The sequence below is a fragment of the Onychostruthus taczanowskii genome, unplaced genomic scaffold (genome assembly GCF_017590055.1).
Source record: "Onychostruthus taczanowskii isolate IOZ18803 unplaced genomic scaffold, ASM1759005v1 scaffold81, whole genome shotgun sequence".
Lineage (NCBI taxonomy): Eukaryota > Metazoa > Chordata > Aves > Passeriformes > Passeridae > Onychostruthus > Onychostruthus taczanowskii.
The window spans coordinates 1247365-1266221 of NW_024506002.1; the positions used below are offsets into that span (position 1 = coordinate 1247365).

The window sequence follows — 18857 nt, forward strand, 5'->3', positions numbered from 1 at the left end:
GGCCCTGCCGGGGCTCCCGGGCCGGGGCCGGCGGGGAGCGCCCGGCGCAGCCGGGAGGGCGGCGGGAGCGGCTCCCGGAGCGGGGCTGCTTTCTGCTTTTGCTTTTCAACTCGAGTCCCTCTCAGGAGCTCGCACCTTCGGGCGCTTTTAATTTTTTTTTTTTGGTTATTCTTTCTGGTATTTTAAAACTTTTTTTTTTAAAAAGATTTTGTTTTTTTAAACATTTCAACTTTCCGACGCCAGCGCAGAGTTTTGCCCTGATCGCCGGACCGCGTGAGCGTGCGGTGCCGAGGCCATGCGGTGAGCGAGGTAAGAGCGGGGCTGGCACCGGGACCCCCGACCCCCGTCCGGGCTGGGGCTGCCCCCGGAGCCGCGGCTTCAGTGAGAGTGAAATGTCGCATCGCTCCTCTTGGTGCTCTGACCCCATAAAAACGTCCCACCCTCGCGCAGGTACCTGCAGGACAAACCCTCCTGTCCCCCAGAACGGTCACAAAGCTGCGAAGTTCGGATTAGTTTAGCAAAACCTCCCTTTTTTATAGAACATCACGTGGGAATCTTTTCTTTGTTGGGGTGTTTTGGCTGTGTTGGAGCTGCTGAGGAAGCACCAGCTCGAAGCTGAGCGGGGCAGTTCCTGCCGCGGGCCCGGGACTGGGTTTATTTTGCGCCGCGTGTGTCGGAATGGAGCGGTCTGAGGCGGGTTTACACCCGTGTGAGCTCCCGAGGAACTGGGTCACTGCTCGCCCAGGGTGATTCAGGGCACGTTTGAGTCCAGGGGATCATTTCTGTGGGCTCTGGTGGGAGTTCCGCGCCTGGGAGCGTTCACTTATTACTGCTTTTAGTGCTCTTGGGGAAGCTGACGGAGAAAGTCTCACTCAGGTGTTCGCAGAGCCTGTCCGGAGGGTCCCTGTTCCCACCTCCGCCTTGGTGGGCTGGTTTTACACCTGAACATTTATGAGATGAGATGAGAGATTTCAAAATGCGGGGATTAATGGCTGATATCACCTCCCTGCTCCTCCCTCGGGTTTTGTTATAAAACAAGGCACGAGCGACGACAGATCCCGGCTCCGTGCTCCGGCGGGACCGGGCTGCGGTGCCCGGGACAGCCCCGAGCCCACGGCGCTGGCTGCTTACAGCCGATTAAAGCCTCGCTCTGCCTGCTCCAAACCTGCTGTAACTCTTGAAATCAAGTATTTATGGAATGCTGCTCACTCCCTGCCCGGTATCGTCTCTGACTGGCTTTGGGGAAAGTAAAATTGCCAAATTTAGGTCTGTTACAGTAAATGCTGGAGCAGGTGGATGCTTTTGCTGCACAGAGGGTTTGGGTGCCCTGCTCCAGTGCTGGCAGGATGGCTCATTCCAGTGGCTTTTGGTGCCTCATTGACTGGATAGAGACTGGGAGTGAACTTCTGCTGTGCCACCTCGTTTTCCTGGAATTTATGTGATTTCTGTGCACTGAAAGGAGAGCTGACCAGGTGTTAGTGTTGGGGGGACCGTGCTGTCCCTCATCCTTGGTGTCCAGGGAAGTTACGGACTCAGAACCACCCTGAGTCCCCATGTGTGACACTGAGGTGCCCACTGTGTCCTCAGGAAGGGCTCTGTCCTTCAGAGGGGTGACAGTGACCTCGCTGCCTTGCTCTCCTGCTGCACAAGGAGCTGTCCCAGAGCTCAGGAGCTTGTCCAGGTGGGAGTCCGGGAGCTCTGCGTGGTGCCATCACTGGCACAGGTGCAAAGGGATGGTCCCAGAGAAGCCGCTGGTGGGGAGGAGGAAGAGGCAGGTGCATCATCACAAGGGGAGGGAAAATGCATCCCCTCCTTGGGGGAGCCTCCTGATAAATTCAGCTGGAAGTGCTGCAGAAAGGTCTGCTTTGGAAAGATGAACTAAAAGCCACAGGTGAAACAAGTTGTTTTCTGGTCCTTTGCTCCATTTTTGGTGCATCCCACACGTGTTTTAAAGGTTATTTCTTCCCATCCTGGTTCCCAAGCTCCGGAGGCTCTTGCCCGCTGTTACCGCTCCTTTTCCTGAGTGCTCATCCTGCTCAGTGGGTTTTTGTTCTCTCCAGCTTGCAGGCTCCTCTGAAACTTCCAGGTGAAGTTCGAGAATGGGTTTGCTTTTCCATTTACCTTACTGAGCCTCAGCAGTAGTCTGGGACATCCCGATGATCTGAGCTGGGGAGCTGAAAACCCCACAGTTAATTGCTGGAGCCACTGGCACTTGGAGCAGTTTTTTCTGCCTGCATTCCTGCTCCTGTACTTGTGTCTGGTGATCCCAAAGACTTCCCCAGTTTTTGCACCGATAGCAGCTGATTTAATAAAATTCCTTTGCCTCAGGATGGGTGGGAGCAGCTCCCATCCCCACCCGTCCGTGGGCCAGGTTCCTGCTGGCACCACGAGCCAGCGATGTCACCACGTGTGCTGCCCGTGGCCCCCTGCCAGCCTTGTTTCAGGGCATGAGTGTCACCAACTTGGATTTTTGTGGAGTGTTTTTTTATGAAAAGTTTGTTGTATTTGGCTTTCTTGCACCCAGCACGCAATAGCTGTGGGAAGGAGGCTATTTCTGGGTTGGTGCTGACATTAGGACACAGTATTAATTTTCCGTTAAATGACAGATTTATTGGAGTTTTCTTCATCTGCACGGTCTGACCTGAAAACCTGAGTTGGAATTTGCCAGAAGGGGGCATTTTGCAAACATCACAAAGGATTTTGGTGGCGGGGAGATGGGCAGGGTGAGCTCGGCTGGAGGATTAGGCAGCAATGTGTGTCTGGGAACTGTGGAGTTTTGGGGAAAATTCTCATGCAAATAAACACTAACAAATGAATTTTGGGTCTTTAGGGCTGAGTGCAAGGAGGCCAGCTCCCAGTGCCGCTGCAGCCTGCTGGCTCCAAGTAGTTGGTAAATAAGTTATGGAGTAGCCTTAGCTTTTTTTAGCCCCCAAGGAAGCTCTTTAAAAATGTCTTTTCCAGTTATCTCCCAGTAATTGTTTCTTGCTGTAGGTTGAGCTCTGAAAGCTCTGGTGTTCTTGCGTGAGGTTTCTGTGATTTTCCTCTCTGGAGAGAGGGTGTGGAGCTCACAGCTCTGTGTTCCCTCTGTTGGAAGGTGGTCCTGAGCTGCCCATTGCTCATCCTGCCCAGTCCTGCCCAGTAGAGCCGGTCCTTCTCTGTGGCACACCAGGAGCTGTGCTGGGCTCTGGGGATTGGATTTTTTGGGGGGATGTGTGTTGGATTTAGGGTCCCAGACAGTGTGTACTTTCCAGCCTCACCAGCTCTGTCCTTACCTCTTCTGTCCCCACCCCAAACCCAGAGCCCTCCTTAATCCTGGCATCGAGGCTTGGCTTTCTCTGCACTTCAGCATTACCTGCTGCAGGCGCAGGGGGCATTGTAAAGGCTGCTTGGGGTCAGCCCTGCCCTGGTGCCCACAGCCTTGGCTGGTGGGAGCTGCTGTGTGGGTGGGATCCTTGTCCTCTCTTCAGCCCTGGGGAGAGCAGGGCAGAGGCAAATTAGGGGAGCTGATGGAAGAAATGGGGTGTAAACCTTGTTTCTGTTTCCATGGTTCACTCTGTGATGTGCCGGTTGCTGGATTCCAGTTTGTGTGTTAAATCCAGCAGGAAGGGACTGAATTTGGGCACTTGTGTTTGTTTCAGGAGGTCTCATGGAGGTGCTGGAGCATCCCCAGTTCGGGATTGTGCTGTTCAGGATTGTGCTAAACCAGGCTCAGGTGCCATCACCCATTTCCTGAGCTTTTTCCTTCTGCAGTAAATGCTGATCTCTCTGCACATCGAGAGCGATGGGCTTCCTGGGGTGATGGGGAAGGTGTGCAGAAATAAAACCAAATCTTAAAAACACCTTCCTGCTTCTTCCCAGGCTTGATTTCTCTCCCAGTTTCTTCCCTTTCTCCTCCTTGGAGGTGCAGGGAGATGGAGAGTGGTGGCTGTGGCCAGCTCATCACACCTTGGCTCTGCCCCTCCTTCCTTCTCAGGGCACTCTTTGCACTCTCCTGCTGCTCCAGCCTGGGATCATCCACTATTCCTGCTTTGCTATAGAAGCTTGTCCTTGGCTTTTCTCAGGGTTTGGGGCTGTGCTGATCCCTAATTCCAGACAGAACCTCCAACACTGGAGCATTTTGGCTGCAGTTGCTGCCTCTTGTGCTTGATGCCATCAGCAGCTCTGTCTTTGCTACACCTGTGCCATCTTTCCAGGAGAGACGGAGAGATTTCCATGAGCATTCCAAACCCCAGCCTGCTCTGTGCTGCTTTCCCAGGCACTGCAGGATAAAAAACATCCATGAGAGAAAAGCCAGGTCCAGATGTTGCAAGAGGCTGCTGCGGTAATGGATTATCCCCAGCCATTCCCGGCCTGGATGGCTCCTGTTCCAAGCCACCGTGTGGTTTTTTCCCTTCTTCCCAGCCTGGGCTCCGTTGTGGTGCTTTCCGTGTTGCCAGAGGAGCATCCCAGCACGGGCAGGAGCCTGGAGGAGCTGCCCTGACGCCGCGTTCCCGTGGCAGAGCTTTCCCAGGGTGTTTTCTGCCGGGAGCTGGCGCGCGCCGCCGCACAGGAAATTCTGGTTGCACCATTATTGCAGAGCCTATTGTTTGGGGCAAGGGCAGGATTCGGGCTTGCTCACATCCTCCAGTGTCTCGCTGTGCTGAAAGGATGTGGTGGGGTAGCCAGGGCTGAAGGAGGAGCATAAAGCTCCGCTGGGTTTGTGCAGGGTTCACGCTTAGCCCAGATCCCTGCGTTTCTGACCAAACCCACCCGTCTGCTTTTCCATGGGAAACCTCGGGGTTAAGGAAAATTTGGAGTGAGGATTAAGCAGGGCACAGTCCTTTGTTGCAGCTGGGAGCGTTTTGCTGCTCAGCCTGCTCCTGTCTGTGCACGGTGTGTGGCGGACACCTTGTGTAGCCAGGTGGGGTGGAGCAGGCGCTCCCTGAGGGATGTAAGGTCAGGAGCTGGGGGATGCTGAGCCCACCACCTTGGAGATGGCAGCACACGTGGCCCGGCTCTCGGGGTGTGTGTAGGCAGGCAGAGCACGTGGCAGCTCCGTTTTCACCTGCCACAGCCTCGTGGCGTGACCAGGGCTGCCTGTTCACCTGGCCGTGCCTCAGTTCTTATCGGGGTGTTGGAGCGAGCCGCTCTGCCTGTGTTTGCTTTCGCTTTGCCTTTCCCCCTGCGCTAATCCTTGTGGCTTAGATGGTTGGCAGTGATAGCTGCCTTTCCCAGGCTGGGCTCTGCGGGTTGCAGAAGCTGCTCCTCACTCACCCGTGTGAGCCACAGCTCCTTTCAGGCTGCCTGGGATGTTTTGGCTGCCGGCAGGAGCAGGAGGATCCCAAAGCTTTGTTGTCCGGGCTGTGCAGGGATGGCTGCTTGCCCTTCTCGGGTTTTTCATTCCCTTTTGGCTGCCATCCCAAATGAGGGAAGGCACCAAAGCGGGGCGGGTGTAAAGAGCCGAGCTGCACGTGTGACATTCCTGCCCTGCTGCACGCAGGGGCAGAATTCAGCTTGGAGGTTCCCAGGGCTTTGTCCTGAGGCAGAATTCAGCTTGGAGGTTCCCAGGGCTTTGTCCTGAGGCAGAATTCAGCTTGGAGGTTCCCAGGGTTTTTTCCTGAGCTTCTCCTGCCCCAGTAGAGCCCTGGGCAGGCTGGTCAGGGGGAGGCTGAGCTGGGTTTGTGGAGCAGGGTGGCTGAGCTGGCACAGAAAGGACCCAAGCAGCCTCTGTGCCGTGCCCGTGCTGCCACGTGCCTGGCAGAGGGACGGGGAGCCTGGCAGCAGCTGTCCTGTGTCCCCCAGCTGAACAAGCCACGCTGGCAGTGGCTGTAGCTCATCTGCTGCTGCTGCTGCTCTCACGCTGGCACAGGGCACCGGCTGATGCCGTCCTGCTGCCACTGGGCTGGCATTGTCTGCCAGGGCCTCCTGCACACTCAGGGCTTGTTTGAGAGAACCATTAATCAGTTTAAAGCTGCCCCGTGTCACTCGTGGCTGGGAGAAGTGCCCATTGTGTGAGGGAACAGCAGCACCGTGTGAGTGGCTGTCCCGGCACGGGAGCTGTGTCACTGACAGGGAGGTCACAAGTCCTGCTGGCCCGTGGTGCCTACAGAACCTCCGGAGCAGAGTTTGGCTGGGCACTTGGGCTCCACCACAGCACCCTCTGGCCTCCTTCAGCCAGGCTGGGGCACGGGTGGCACCAAGGTCCTGCCTGAGCTTGGCTCTGCAGCTGAGAGTGGGAGGAGGAGGAGAGCACTCACCAGGTCTTTGAGCAGTGAGAGGTGTTGGGTTTGCACTGGATGGGCACTTCCCATCAGGCAACCCCAGGGTCTGTTACCATCTTCCCATCCCTCCCTCGCACTGCAGGGAGCTGGACAACATTCCTGGGTGCAGAGCATATCCTAAACTGGGTTTCCAGCCTGTGTGCTGGAGCTGGGAAAGGCTGTGGCAGCTGTGACAACAGGAGAGCAGCACACCCTGTGTCACTGCTGTCACCCTGGGAGCATCCACTTACACATAACAGGGCTCAGGGAGATGTCCTGGTGTTCCACAGAGTGCCCTGTGCTGCATGGTCTGGGTGATGGCAGCAGGCCCCATGGTGTGGGTGAGACCCCATGGTGTGGGAATGCTGAGCATGGCTGGGCTGGGTGCCTGGGAGCTCAGCTGAGCCTGGGGGATGCTCTCTGCACCCTGTGCTTGCTTGCTCTCTGTGTTTTCCAGGGAAATTTCACACACCACTGGCTAGTGAGTTGACTTTATGTGGTGTAAGTCCTGCCAAAACAATTTCTTCCTGTTATTGCTGCTCCAGTTTTAGAGAAGTGATAAGAACCTTTTGCAGGGACCTGGTTTCTCCCAGGGGCTCTGTTGCTCTGGGCTGGGAGCTTTGAGCAGGAATTGCTGGGGTGACTTTTCCTCAGTCCTTCAGTTAAATTTCAGAGTTAGATTTAGTTAAATGATTTAAGGGATGTCTGATTATAGTCTGTGTAGGATCTCTCCACAACCAGATGGATCTGGTTCATTTTGGGTGATGTTTCCTACGAAATATCTCTTCAGTTGCTCATGGAGGTGGTTAATGAAGGGCAAAGACCTTGGAGGCAAGGCTTGTGTTCAAATGGGAGCTGAGACAATGTGAGGCTGTGTTTGGTTCAGGATTGCAGTTGTGGGGCTATCCCAGGTCACAGCCCTGGTGCCTTCAGCTGATAGTTCCTCTTGGCACACCATTTTGTTTCCAGTCCTGCAAAGGCAGATTTTTAAGGCCAGACCTTAAATATTCCAGTGGGAATGGGGGTGTATCTTAAACCCCCTTCTGTTTGGTTTTTAATTTATTTTGAGTGAACAAATTGAATATAAAGCAGAGCCACCAGAAATACAGAATCCTAGAATGGTTTGGGTTGGAAGGGACCTTAAAGAACACCTTGTTCCAGGCCCTGGATGGGCAGGAACGCCTTCCTCTGGAAGGTTTGGAGGGCTGCAGCGTGGGCCTGTGCCAGGCAGTGCTGGATCAGCTGTGGTGACTCAAGATAAAGGAATAATTCCGGGTTTCCCGGTGGCAAACAGAGCTGGGAGGGCTCCGGCCACCGCCGCACAATCGGGACTGAGCAGGCTGCACTCCTGTTCCTGAGAGAGGCTGCTGGGAGAAGGAAAAACAGGAAAAAAGGCACTTAGTCATGGGCTGAGGTGCTGCCCCTCTGCTCAGGGTGGCAGGGCTGTCCCAGCACCTCAGGTGTGCAGGGTGAGGGAAATGGGGGCCACAAAAGCCCCTTGTGAATGCAGACATTTGAGCCACGGGGATTCTGCCAGGAAGGAGGGAGCTGGACTCTTCGGCTGGGCTGTCCACAGGAGCCTCTGGGAACTGTGTAAATGAGTTGGTGCTTGCAAACAGGGATCCTACAGAAGGAATCTGCTGCAGCAAGAGCCAAATCTTCACTTCTGACCCTTCAGGGATTGATGTTTTCCCACTTTGGGATGCAGCAGCAGTGCCTTGGAGAAATTCTCCAAGGGCAGGAACTCCTCTGTGGCCTCTCTCTGGTCTATAATTGGTCCCTGTGACTTCTTGCCATAAAAATTAAAGCCAAGTATTTAAATAAACTTTTGTGAAGATAATGAGTTGCATTAGGTAGAAATATTTGTATGAAATGGAAGTAAATAAATGACATAACCCAGCCCATGTTTGACACAGCTAGAAGCAGTTGTCTCCAAGACACAGATTATTCCATAATTATCCCTTAATGAAGTTCTTGCCTCTTTTCTGTGAAGGATTTGCCCTTGTCCAGAGCACAGGAGGAAGCAGCAGGTTATATGGAAGTTACATGATCCAGCCTGGCATGTTCATACTCCTTAAAGCTCCTCTGTGATCAGTGGGTTCTGCACCCATAAAGGATGAGGGCAATGCCACAAAAAATGTCTGTAGGGAATACAGGGAGTCCATTCCTGTGATTTCTGGCTGGAACGTTGTGTGTGATAATTACTCCGTAATCTTTCCAGGCACCTTGCTTTGATTCCTGGAGAGTCTCACCTTTATTTACAGCTACAGCATGTGTTAATTAAGACAGTCGAAAAAGAAGAATTTTATTTTGGTAAGAGCTTTACTGCAGAGTGCTGCAGGACAACTCCATGGAACGTGGATTGATTGCTGGATGCTCCTTGAGGCACTGCTGAGAGGATCCCAAGCATTGCCCATCTTCCCTCAAACACAAAAGGAGGTGTACTTTTGGCTGGAAGCAGGAAGGAGCCATGGATTTAGGTGGTGTTGGAGGACCTTCCCTGTGTTCTTTCTGTCCCCTCTGCTGGGTGAGGATAACATGTGGCAAGAAGGAATACTGAGATCCCAAATCTGAGCTTAGTTTAGGCACCTAAATACATGCTGGCACGTGTCAGTGGGAAATCTGATTTTGGTGTTAAAGGTACAACTTTCCCTCTGATCATGCCTCAGGCTTTAGATTTTCTATTTTTTAGATTCTGTGCTGCTTTAGTGTGTGGGTCTGGGTTCACATCAGGGGATGGTGAGCTCTGTGCACAGAGCAGGGAGACAAAACAATTCCTGCTCTAGCTGGGGACCAAGGACAAAAGATCCAAATCTCAGCCCAAGAGCACAAACAAGGTGGGCTGAAGAGAGAAAAACAAGAAGGATGGGACTGCATGGGCTGGAGCTGGAATTGGACAATTAACTCCAATATGCAAATAGAGCAGAACTTATAAAAGTGACAGACCCTGTGACCAATTGGGGATTTTTGTGCCCATTTTGGTTCATCTTGGGTGCAGCCCTGGCTGGGCTCTTGTGCTGCCCAAGGTGCATCCATTGAGGCCTTTTAATAAATCCCTGCTTCATTCTTTAGCTCTGTGTAGTCTCTGTTGTAGGGCAGCCTTCCCAAGGCATCACTGGGAGGGGGCTGGCTTAGGGGTGTCTGGGAGCAGTTCCTGAGCGTGCAGGAGGGTTTCCAGAGTTTCCATCAGTCTGGAACAGGATCTTCTGCAGAGTGCAGCAAAGTAGCCTTCAGAGCCTGCTTGTTAATCTGCTCTTTTGCTGGTGGTAGAGAGTTGGGGTTCAGCCTCACATGGCTTAAATTGAGATTTCTAATTGTGGAAGTGTGGGGACACCTCATTTTAAGCTGGATAAATAACAGTTGGGTTTGGTCTGGTGGCTGTGGAGCTGCATTGCTGTAGAGATGGGTCAGAACTTTGTGTTCCTGAGATGGAATTGACCCACAAGGATCACTCCTGGCCCTGCATAGGACAACCTTCAAAATTACCAAGTAACTCAGCTCCTAGATGAGGGGCTGGATTAATTTTTCTCTTCCTTTGCTCCTTCTCTGCTTGTAGCCCTAGTGGAGGGACAGCTTGGGAGGGAAGTTCAGCACAGGCTTCTGCCAGGGTTGGAACAAATGAAGCAAGGGTGATGCCTTGGATGTGAGGGTCCCAGAGGTTTCAGTGGGTTTCACTGATTTTCATTGGGTGCTTCATTCCTGCCCTCCTGAACCTGTCCTGTCACCCCTGGGGGCTGTGGGGCAGAGGGTCACTGCCTGCCCTGTGTTTCTGTGTCCACAGGCAGGACTGAAGCACCCACCTGCCCTGTGCCAGGGATGGCTCCTTGCAGCCCTTCCCAGCTGCTCTGTCTTTCAGGGAGATTATTTCTGGCACGCTCTGTCAGGTTTCTTGATTTTCTTGCTGCAGGTAGTTGTGAAACAGCAGCTGTTCTGCAAGTGCCACTGCTGGGCTGGCACTTGCTTACCTGCTCCTGTGGGGAGGAGGGAGAGTGAATTAAGGACAGACAAGAAAAAGAGGGATTAAAGTCAATGGAAGATCCCTCTGCTTCTCTGGGAATTGAGTTTTACTCAGGTTTTCTGCTGGACAAGCCCTTTAATGTTTTTTTGTTGTTGTTGAAGCATGTGTGTTGTTTCCTCTGAAGGAAGAAGGGGTCACTTTTTCCACACTGCTGACGTGAGCTGTGAATCACAGTGGTTTTGGGAAGGTGCTGTCACTGGGACCAGTCACCTGTCAGAATATTTGCTGCCTTCACCCTGATGTCCTGAGGCATTTTGCAGCCCGTGTGCCAAAGGGTTGGGTATGGCCACAGCTCAGAATGCACTTCTGATGCTTCTCCAGGGGGATGGGCAGGAAGGATTGGCTCCTTAAAGGTTTGGGTTTTCAGGCAGTGCTGTAGCCTGTGGATGGGAGGTGATTTTACTACAGGAAGGAAATGTGTCAGCACGTAGCAAAGATCCAGCACATGGCCTGGAAGCCAAGGGGGTTTTGCCTTGGTGCTCCAGCCACAAGAATGGCACAACTCTGGAGGGACAGGCAGAGAGCTGAGCAGGTTTTGTGGATGCTGACAGTGCTGGGGAGCTCCTGGGAGCTGGGGCTGCTGCTGCCCTGCCTGTGCAGGCACGTGGAGCCTGCGTGGGAGTTCCTGCAGCAGCTGAGCAGGGTTTGAAACCCAGCACTGGGGAAACACGAGCTGGGGTGCCCTGGTTCACTGCACCCTCCACAGGGTGCACATCCTTGCAGAACTCATATCCTTGTCTTTTCTATGGATTTGCAGCCTTGTGCCCGGCTGCTGTGGAGCTCCAGAGCTTTCCAGAGCTGTGGAAGTGTGTCATTGCTGCTCAGCATTGGCTGAACACTGTCTCCTATAAAGAATTTAGGTTTGTGTGACATGAGCTGGCAAATGAAGATGTTGTTTTTTGCTGGGTGGCAATGTTTGGATATCCACGCTGTGCAATTTCCTGCAGAAACTAGATATTGCCTGCACGTGTTCCCAGACTCTTTGTGTTTTAAAGCCTGGGTGAAGCTGCAGGTGTGCTGGGCTCATTCCTGGAAGTGCACCTCAGAGGGGATGGGCACTTTCAGGGTGACTGGTCCTGTCCTCCCCTGCTTATAGCTTTTGTATAGACCTTTGCCACACATGGCAATAAATTTGTTTGCTGTTGAAAAGGAGTCATTGGTGGGACTATAGAATATACAGAGTACAGAAAAGGGTGAAATAGAAAGGTGCCTAATTCTCAGAACACAGCCCCCAGCTCCTTGTAAAAAGATTCAGGGTTTGTTCCATAAACAAGGACAAAGGGAACCTTTAGCTGCTCCTGCTCTGCTGAGTTTTGATCCCTGATAAAATGGGGTGAGCACCCTTGGGGAGAGCATGGTGGGCAGGCAGGGGAGACTCGGCTGTGTGGCCACCTGTGCCTGCTCAGCCCCATCCCTGGGGCAGGGGCAGGAGGTGAGAGGCTGGTCAGCAGTGATGCTAACTGGGGACATTGTTGGCTCCCTGCGTGGCTGGAGCGTGGCCGGCTCTGAGCAGGGAGCAGGCCCTGGAGCGTGAGCAATGGGCCTGACAGCCCCTTTGGCAGGACAAAGCCACGCTGGGGACACGGGCATGGCCAGCAGGGGCTGTGCTCCCGTCCCTTCCCCTCAGCTGCTTTAGTGTCCCTGTGGGATGCTCCTGGTGGGCTGGCCTTGGTCAGCTGTGGATTTGAAGCCTTGGACTAGGAGATGAGGAACAGCTGGGCCAGGCTGGGATGCACAAGTGCAGGATAACTCAGTGACAGCAGCATTCCCACCAAGGCAGCACCCACCCACCCACCTGTAATTCCTGCAGGGCATCGCTGTGTGCCAGCCTGGGCTCAGTGTGTGCTGCTGGCTGGTGTGCAGTGGCTCTGGATGCAGATAAGAGTGAGTTTTAGTTGTTGCTGTTGAGGGGGAGAGCAGCAAAAAGGTGTCAGCCTGTCTAGGAGGCACCTTGTGACTTTGGAGTGTTCTGCACCAACCTTGTGAGGAAAAAGTAAGGTACAGGCAGGTGTTGGACCCCTAAAAGGGCCTTTCTGGGGTGAAGAGCTCCAGCCTGAGAGCAGGCCAGGCATGTGGCAGTCACTGTGGTTTTCTAGAAACACCAGAGCAGTTTTTTCCTGTGCGTAAAGGCAGTTTAGTGCAAGGCCACCAGCCTTCCTGAGCTGGACATCCTGGAGTGCTGCAATGGACAGAGGCACAGCAGGTGTCATTGGCCTGTGTGGGACATCACACCTTCCAACAGCCAGAAACTGGGCTGATTTTGTGGAAAAACAGTGCAGAAGACTCTTCAAGGAATTGTTTGCTGCTGAGGGCAAAGACACTTGTACACTTGGTACCTGTGGCTCTAAAGTGAGACTTGTCACCAATTTCAAAGCAGGGCAGGGAGATCCCTCACCAGTACTCAAAAGGCTGTGCTGGGTGAGATGGGTTTTCCACAGTGAGGTGCCTGGGGAGTTGAGAGCCAAGCAGCCCCTGCCCAGCCCTGTGCTTGTGTGGTTGTGTCCAGCTGCTCTGGGGAAAAGGGGAAAGGAGGACAAGGGTAAATTCCACCCGTGCAGCTGCCTGAGAGGAATAGGTCACTTGGGATCTGTTTGGAGGTAGAAATAGGGCTGGAAGTGAGACAATGAAGTAGAGGTAAGGTGTTCTTTGACATCACCAGGGCCGCATCAGGGAGTTGCTGAGTAACCTGCTGAAATAATCCCTGAAAATGTTTGAGCAGAACGGGTTGCTGCCTGTGCTCCGAGTCTGTGCATGTGAATTTGGGGCTGGTGTTGGCACCCAGCTCTTTGTTTCTAATCCCGATCTGAATGTGCTGAACCTACATTAGCACAGAATCCCAGACTGGGAGGTCTGTAACTATGGCAGTGTTCTCCAAACGTGACCCTCCGCTCCTCATCTCAGCGCTGGCATCGGCGGGTGCCGTGGAAGGTGGCACTCCTTTCTTCCAGTAGTAATTCCATGTCAGAGAGGAAATATAAATAAACTCCCCAAACAAAAGGAGCAAGGAAAAAATAATTCTTTCAAACATTTGAGCAGGAACAATAGGGTAGGATATGCACTCTCTGGGGAGGGCTAATGGCTGAAACCGATAGGAGCACAGTGCTGCCTTGGTCTGTGCCTAGCTGGGCTCAGCGAGGATTATTTATAGCAAATGTTATGGCAGAAGCATGTGTGACCTGCAGGCTCCCAGCGAGGGGAAGAGCTTTCCTGTGCTGTCTCTGGGATACAATAGACAATTATTTAGACACTATCTTTGTCTCAAGATATAAACAATTAAATGCTGGCTACTGATTTCTGCTCTGATGTTCAGACCGTGCTTTCTTGCTTAGGGATTTGTGGAGAAGGCAAGGACTTTTGAGAAATGCCACAGCTGTAAAGTTCCTGAAGCATCTCTACCAAACTGACTAATTGGGAATGCAGAGTAATGTCACAAGCACCACAAAGTTGTTGCTTCCCAAAGGATGGCAGCCAGTGGTTCAGTGTTGTTCAGCTGACATTAATGGGGTGTGGATGGGTGTAGACCCTTGAATCTGCCTGTTCCATTGTGTTTTGGCTCATCACTATGGTATTAAAGTACCTACAGCTGCTACTGGATAGTAATTAAATGTTCTTACATGTAATTAACTACTTTCAGCTGACTGCTGAACAGCTTAAATAATCTACATGTAATGGCTGATATTTTGGTATTAGAATGGTGACAGTTGGTGCCAAAGAGCTGGAGAGGTTGGGGAAGCAGTTATTGTGCATCACAACAACCTTGTGCTGGCAGGTGAATCCTCCTGCAGGCTCCCTCCTTTTCCTGGCTGCCAGAACCAGAAAGGTCCTTTTGGATCCCTTCAGGACTCACCTCGGGCTTATTTTCTGTAGAGCAGAAGAATTTAGGTTTTCAAAAAAGGGGAAATGTGTAGGGTGCTGCTGCTGTGGCTCAGTGGGCAGAGGGTGAATTTGCACCTGCATTTCCTGGATCAGCAGTATGGATCTGGAGGAACATTTAGCACAGGTGCAGTGCCAGAGGTGTATGGGCTTTTTGAGAGGCTTGGTCTGAAATCCACCTTCAGCAAGAGCTGATCTGTTATGTTCATTATTTAGTTCCAGTTGTATTCCAGGGATTTTATATCTCTTGTTTTTATCTGGAGCTTCTGCTCAGCTTTGCAGAAGGAGCTGGCTGCTGGCTCTCTCCTTCCCTGTGTGTGTAAAGCTGATCCTGGCTTGGTGTAAGGTTTTAGTGCTCTGTGTGCTGCAGAGGGCAGGGCTGGCGCCCTGTTTGGCTGCCTGGCACCTCCCTGCAGTGCCAGCCCATCTCCAGTGTGGAGCTGTGGTGTTTGCAGTGAGCTGCTCCCTGCCTGGCAGCACCACCACCAGCCCAGTTTGTCTGACAGATGCAGTGGAGCAGCTCTCTCTCTCCCTCGGCCGCAGGCAAAATGAGTCTCCTGCTCTAATTGCATTGTGTTTAGCCATCTCACAAACTCTAAAGCTCCCTGAAATGGGAAGGAAGTAATGTTTAAATTATACATGAGTGAACTGATTTACTCAGCCTGAAGTTTTGAGTTCCGTCCTTATAAATACAGGGCTGGAGCTATCAGTCTGTGCATCCATCCGTCTGCCTGGTGAAGATTGAATTAGCAGGAGCACAAATGCAGATCCAGGCCTGTAAAAGCTTTGGCTTAAACCAGTGCAAACCATGTGGGGCAGACGCTGCTGCCACAGGGAATGTGTCATGTTTGCCTGGGGTTATCTTGTCTGGTAGTCTGCCCTCAGTGATGGAGGAGACTATTGCTGCAGGGTCCCTTCTGCCACTGGCAGGTGGTGTAGTCACTGCCCCTGGAAATATTTTAAAAGTGTGTGGATGTGACACTTGAGGACATGGTTTAGTGGTCAGCATGGTGGTGGTGCTGGGTTGATGGTTGGAACCAATCTTGGAGGTTTTATCAACTCTAATGATTCTATGATTCTAAAACTCAGTGTTTTGATAATGTCTGTCCACTCCTGACTGGGAAGGGATTCAGACTGCTCCTCTGTCTGTCTCCTGCTCCTAATGGAGGGGTTTAGCTTCCTGTGGAAGGGATTTTGCAGAGCATGTGAAATGCTGGTTCAATTCTCTGGTCGCTTCCTATGGCCACCGGCCCCACTCCTTGGGGAGCCCAGTGCCGGAAAGTCGTAACTGCGCTCGCTGATGGCCTGGAGATCCCTTTTGCAGATGTTTCACCCAGGTCTCTCCTTCCACCTCGACTGAAATAAATGAACAATCAAGTTGCAATGCTGCCATGCCTGGCCGGGGCCCAGCAGCACACTGTCCTCCTTGACCCAGAAACAGAGAGTGCTGGATTTTTGTAGGGGCTGCATTGGTTTGTGTGGGATGGGGATCTGCTGGCAGGGATCTGCAAGGTGGGCAGGGACTTGGATCATCAGGCTGCATCCTCAGCGTGGGCTCTGTGACCAAACAGCTCTGCCCTTGGTCCTTGGATATGGCACCCAGCAAGTCTGAAATGTCTGTGGAGACATAAACAGAAAGGGGGAGAAGTCACGATTCTCTCCCTATTTGTTTGACCTAAATACACTGAAGTAACTGTACCCCCATGAAAGAGATAATTTCCTGACTCTGGAGAACTTAACATCTGTTTCCTCCCATTTTTTTTCAGTGGTAGAACATGGTAACGGAAGAACTGGCGGGGTTTTCTTTCCTCTTTTTCTTTTGTATAGCAAGAGGCGCTGCATGCTTGGGCTAAATACGCTCTCCGAGAGCAGACAGGTTTCTCTCAAGGGTTATATGATCATTTGTTCTCTATTTTCTCTCCTTCCTGCCTCCCCCCGCCCCTCCTGGAGAGGAGCGGATACAGCGAAGCCCGGGCAGGACTTCCTTAGCTCAGCCATGCCTTCTGGCAGGCTGCGCCGCGTGCCCTCTCCCTGTCACCCCCCTTCCCCGAAAAACAATGGCCAAAGGCTCCTTCTTGTTTGTTATTTTGGATCCTGCAGAGGAAGAGCCGAGTGGAAGATCGTGTCCCCGGGGGCCCTCGGTGCATTCCAGCTCTGGCAGCGCCCGGCGAGGCTGTCGGCGCCTGGGCCGGGCCGGCCCCGGGCCTTTCGCGGCGGGACACTGGGTTTGGAAGCAAATGTAACGCTGCTGAGAGGTGAGAGGAGAGGGATGGAGAGCCTTGGAGGGCTGTCTGGAGTTGCTGCTCCACAGTGAGTGCAGATCCTGTCCTTAGAACATCCAGCACAGCGCAGGTTGTCACAGTGCCAGGAGGAGCTGGGCTTTTCTACCGACTGTTCTGATATGGTTTGAGCCCCCCAGCCTCTCCTCAGCACGTGGGGGGCAGTGAGCCTCAGACCCTCTCTGCCTCTGGCTCCAAAACCTCCAGGATGACCTTGGGTCTCTCCAGATGCTCTGAGCAAGTGGCTCTGTGGAGGAAAGCACAGTGTCTGGCACGTGATCCTGTCTAGGCTGCCCCAAGGGCAACCTCACCACCAATTTCCTCTTTGTTCCCTTCAAAGGTTTGTTGTTTCTCAGGGCCCCAGTCAAAATAGTTCTTTCGGGTCACTTGATAGAAGGGATTTACCATTTGCCTGGAACCTGGAATATGCATGCTCAAGAATCCCACAGCACCAGGGGATCCTGGAAGCACAGAACCTTCCTGGGTTGGAAGGAACCTTTGAAATCATCTCATTCCACCCCCTGCCATGGGCAGGGACACCTTCCACTGTCCCAGGCTGCTCCAAGCCCAGTCCAGCTTGGCCTTGGACACTGCCAGGGATCCAGGGGCAGCCACAGCTTCTCTGGGCGCCCTGTGCCAGTGCCCTCCTAGTGTTTCAGAGCTCTAAACATATTTTTTAAAGCACTTACTTCTGCTTGTTGCCCAGAATCTGCAGAGATCTGAAGAAGATTTCAGGGATTGTGTGGTGCCTGCCTGGCTGGCAGCCTGAACTGTGTGCTGTTAAATGAGCAATTTTTTTCCATCATTCAGGCCTCTTGAGAAAACTCAGCCTGGATCAGGCTAATCCTAATTTCCTAATTGATGCTTCCTTTCTAGTAGGTCTTGCTGCCCTGCTGCCTTTGGACCTGGTGTCGTGGTTTAACCTGGTAAAACAGCCTGGTTTTGCTCTGGATAACTGTGTCTGGATAGTTGTGGATAACTTGTGTAGGGCAGCTCAGCAGCAGGAGATTGCCCATGGAAAGTGTCACTCCCTGACGGGTGGCTTGTGACAGCCCTGATTGCTTGGGCCTGATTCAGTGTCCTTTAAGTCTCTGAGAACTGTCAACTTCAGTGGGTGTTCCCTGGGCCCATGCTGTAATTTCTGCTGGCTGTCTGCTAAATCACACTGAAAAGGAGCAAAATTGCTCTTACTCCCACCTGTATCGTGCAGGAAGAGCCTGTTGCCAAGGGAATGTTGTGCAACCACAAGTGAGATACAGAGCACCTATTTCTTTCTTAGAGATTGGGATAACACAAAAAATATGGAAAGAATTTGGAGGGGGAATCATGGCTGTAGATACAGATGTTTGTGTAACACACCTGGTGCCCTTGGCTGGGGATTTTATTAATCTCAGCTTATTCATCCCCCTCAGTGACCTGGAAAAGGAAAGTGAATTTTCAGAATGAAGGCTGCTGCTTTTGTGATGAGAAGAGCTGGGCAAGTCAGGGACCCACACAGCCCCTGTACATTGGAGCTGTTTGCAGTGTTTGCTTGATAGCTGGAGTTTTATAAAACCATCTTCCCCTCCAGTGAGATTCTGTGTGTTTTGGAGAGCAAACACACGAGCCTTTGGTCTCCAAACCTGGCTGAGCCACCCTCCTTAGGCTCAGGTAATCTGAGGGCAGTGGAAGAGGCGGAAGGGAATTGTGTTTTCTGTGGTTAAAGCCCTGCTTTAAGTGATGGTAGTCCCAGCTCAGCTGCTGGGTGGTGACTTGCTACGACTTGACATCTGCAACAGCAGCTCAAGGAAGGGAAAAATAAACATGTGGTTGACAAGCGGTGTAGTTTTCTGACTAACAGCTGTTCCCACAGCATTTCTTCAAAACGTCTTTCCCCTGCACCCCAGAAAGGTGAGCAGTGGTTCATCAGACACTCTCAGGGCTGCTTTCCTCCATACTCGAATTTTATTTTGTCATGATGGGCCTAGATGCCCCCAAGGCCATGTGATTTGGTTGGAAAAGCCACCTTTGCCCTGCTTGGCTGGTGGGAAGCACAGGTTGCCCCAGGCAGCTGCTGCAGGTGTTCACACAGCGGTGGATGCTGCTGCAGCACAGCAGAGCAGATTTTGGCTCCTGCTCAGGGAAGACTGAAGCACAGCGGTGGATGCTGCTGCAGCAGGCAGTACAGCAGAGCAGATTTTGGCTCCTGCTCAGGGAAGACTGAAGTAAGCTGGCTGAAAATTGCCTCGGGGGTGGGAGGTTTGCTCTGGGTGAGGCAGTGCCAGTCCTGGGGCTGGAGCTGGCTTAGGGGCAGTGCTGGACTGAGGGCACTGAACAGACTGTGCTGGGAGTTGGCTCTGCCAAGGTCAGCCTGTGGTTTTGATTCCTGAAGTTTCAGTTTTCATGTTTTCCAGACTCTGTACTGCATTAGTTTATAACTCTGAACTCCATATGAAGTGTCAGCAAGCT

The 18857-nt window shown here is 52.5% G+C and overlaps 1 protein-coding gene across 2 annotated transcripts in view; it reads left to right on the forward strand.

Annotated features, from left to right (window-relative positions):
• Window positions 1–9: 9 nt before the first annotated feature.
• The window catches only part of ARHGEF9 (Cdc42 guanine nucleotide exchange factor 9), a 191102-nt gene continuing 172254 nt past the window's right edge, over window positions 10–18857 (forward strand). Inside the window, exon 1 of one of the 2 annotated variants that reach the window (XM_041424416.1) lies at window positions 10–309. The gene's annotated coding sequence lies outside the window, so the exon portion shown is untranslated. The remainder of the gene's footprint in view (window positions 310–18857) is intronic. The other variant, XM_041424415.1, reaches the window with a different exon arrangement.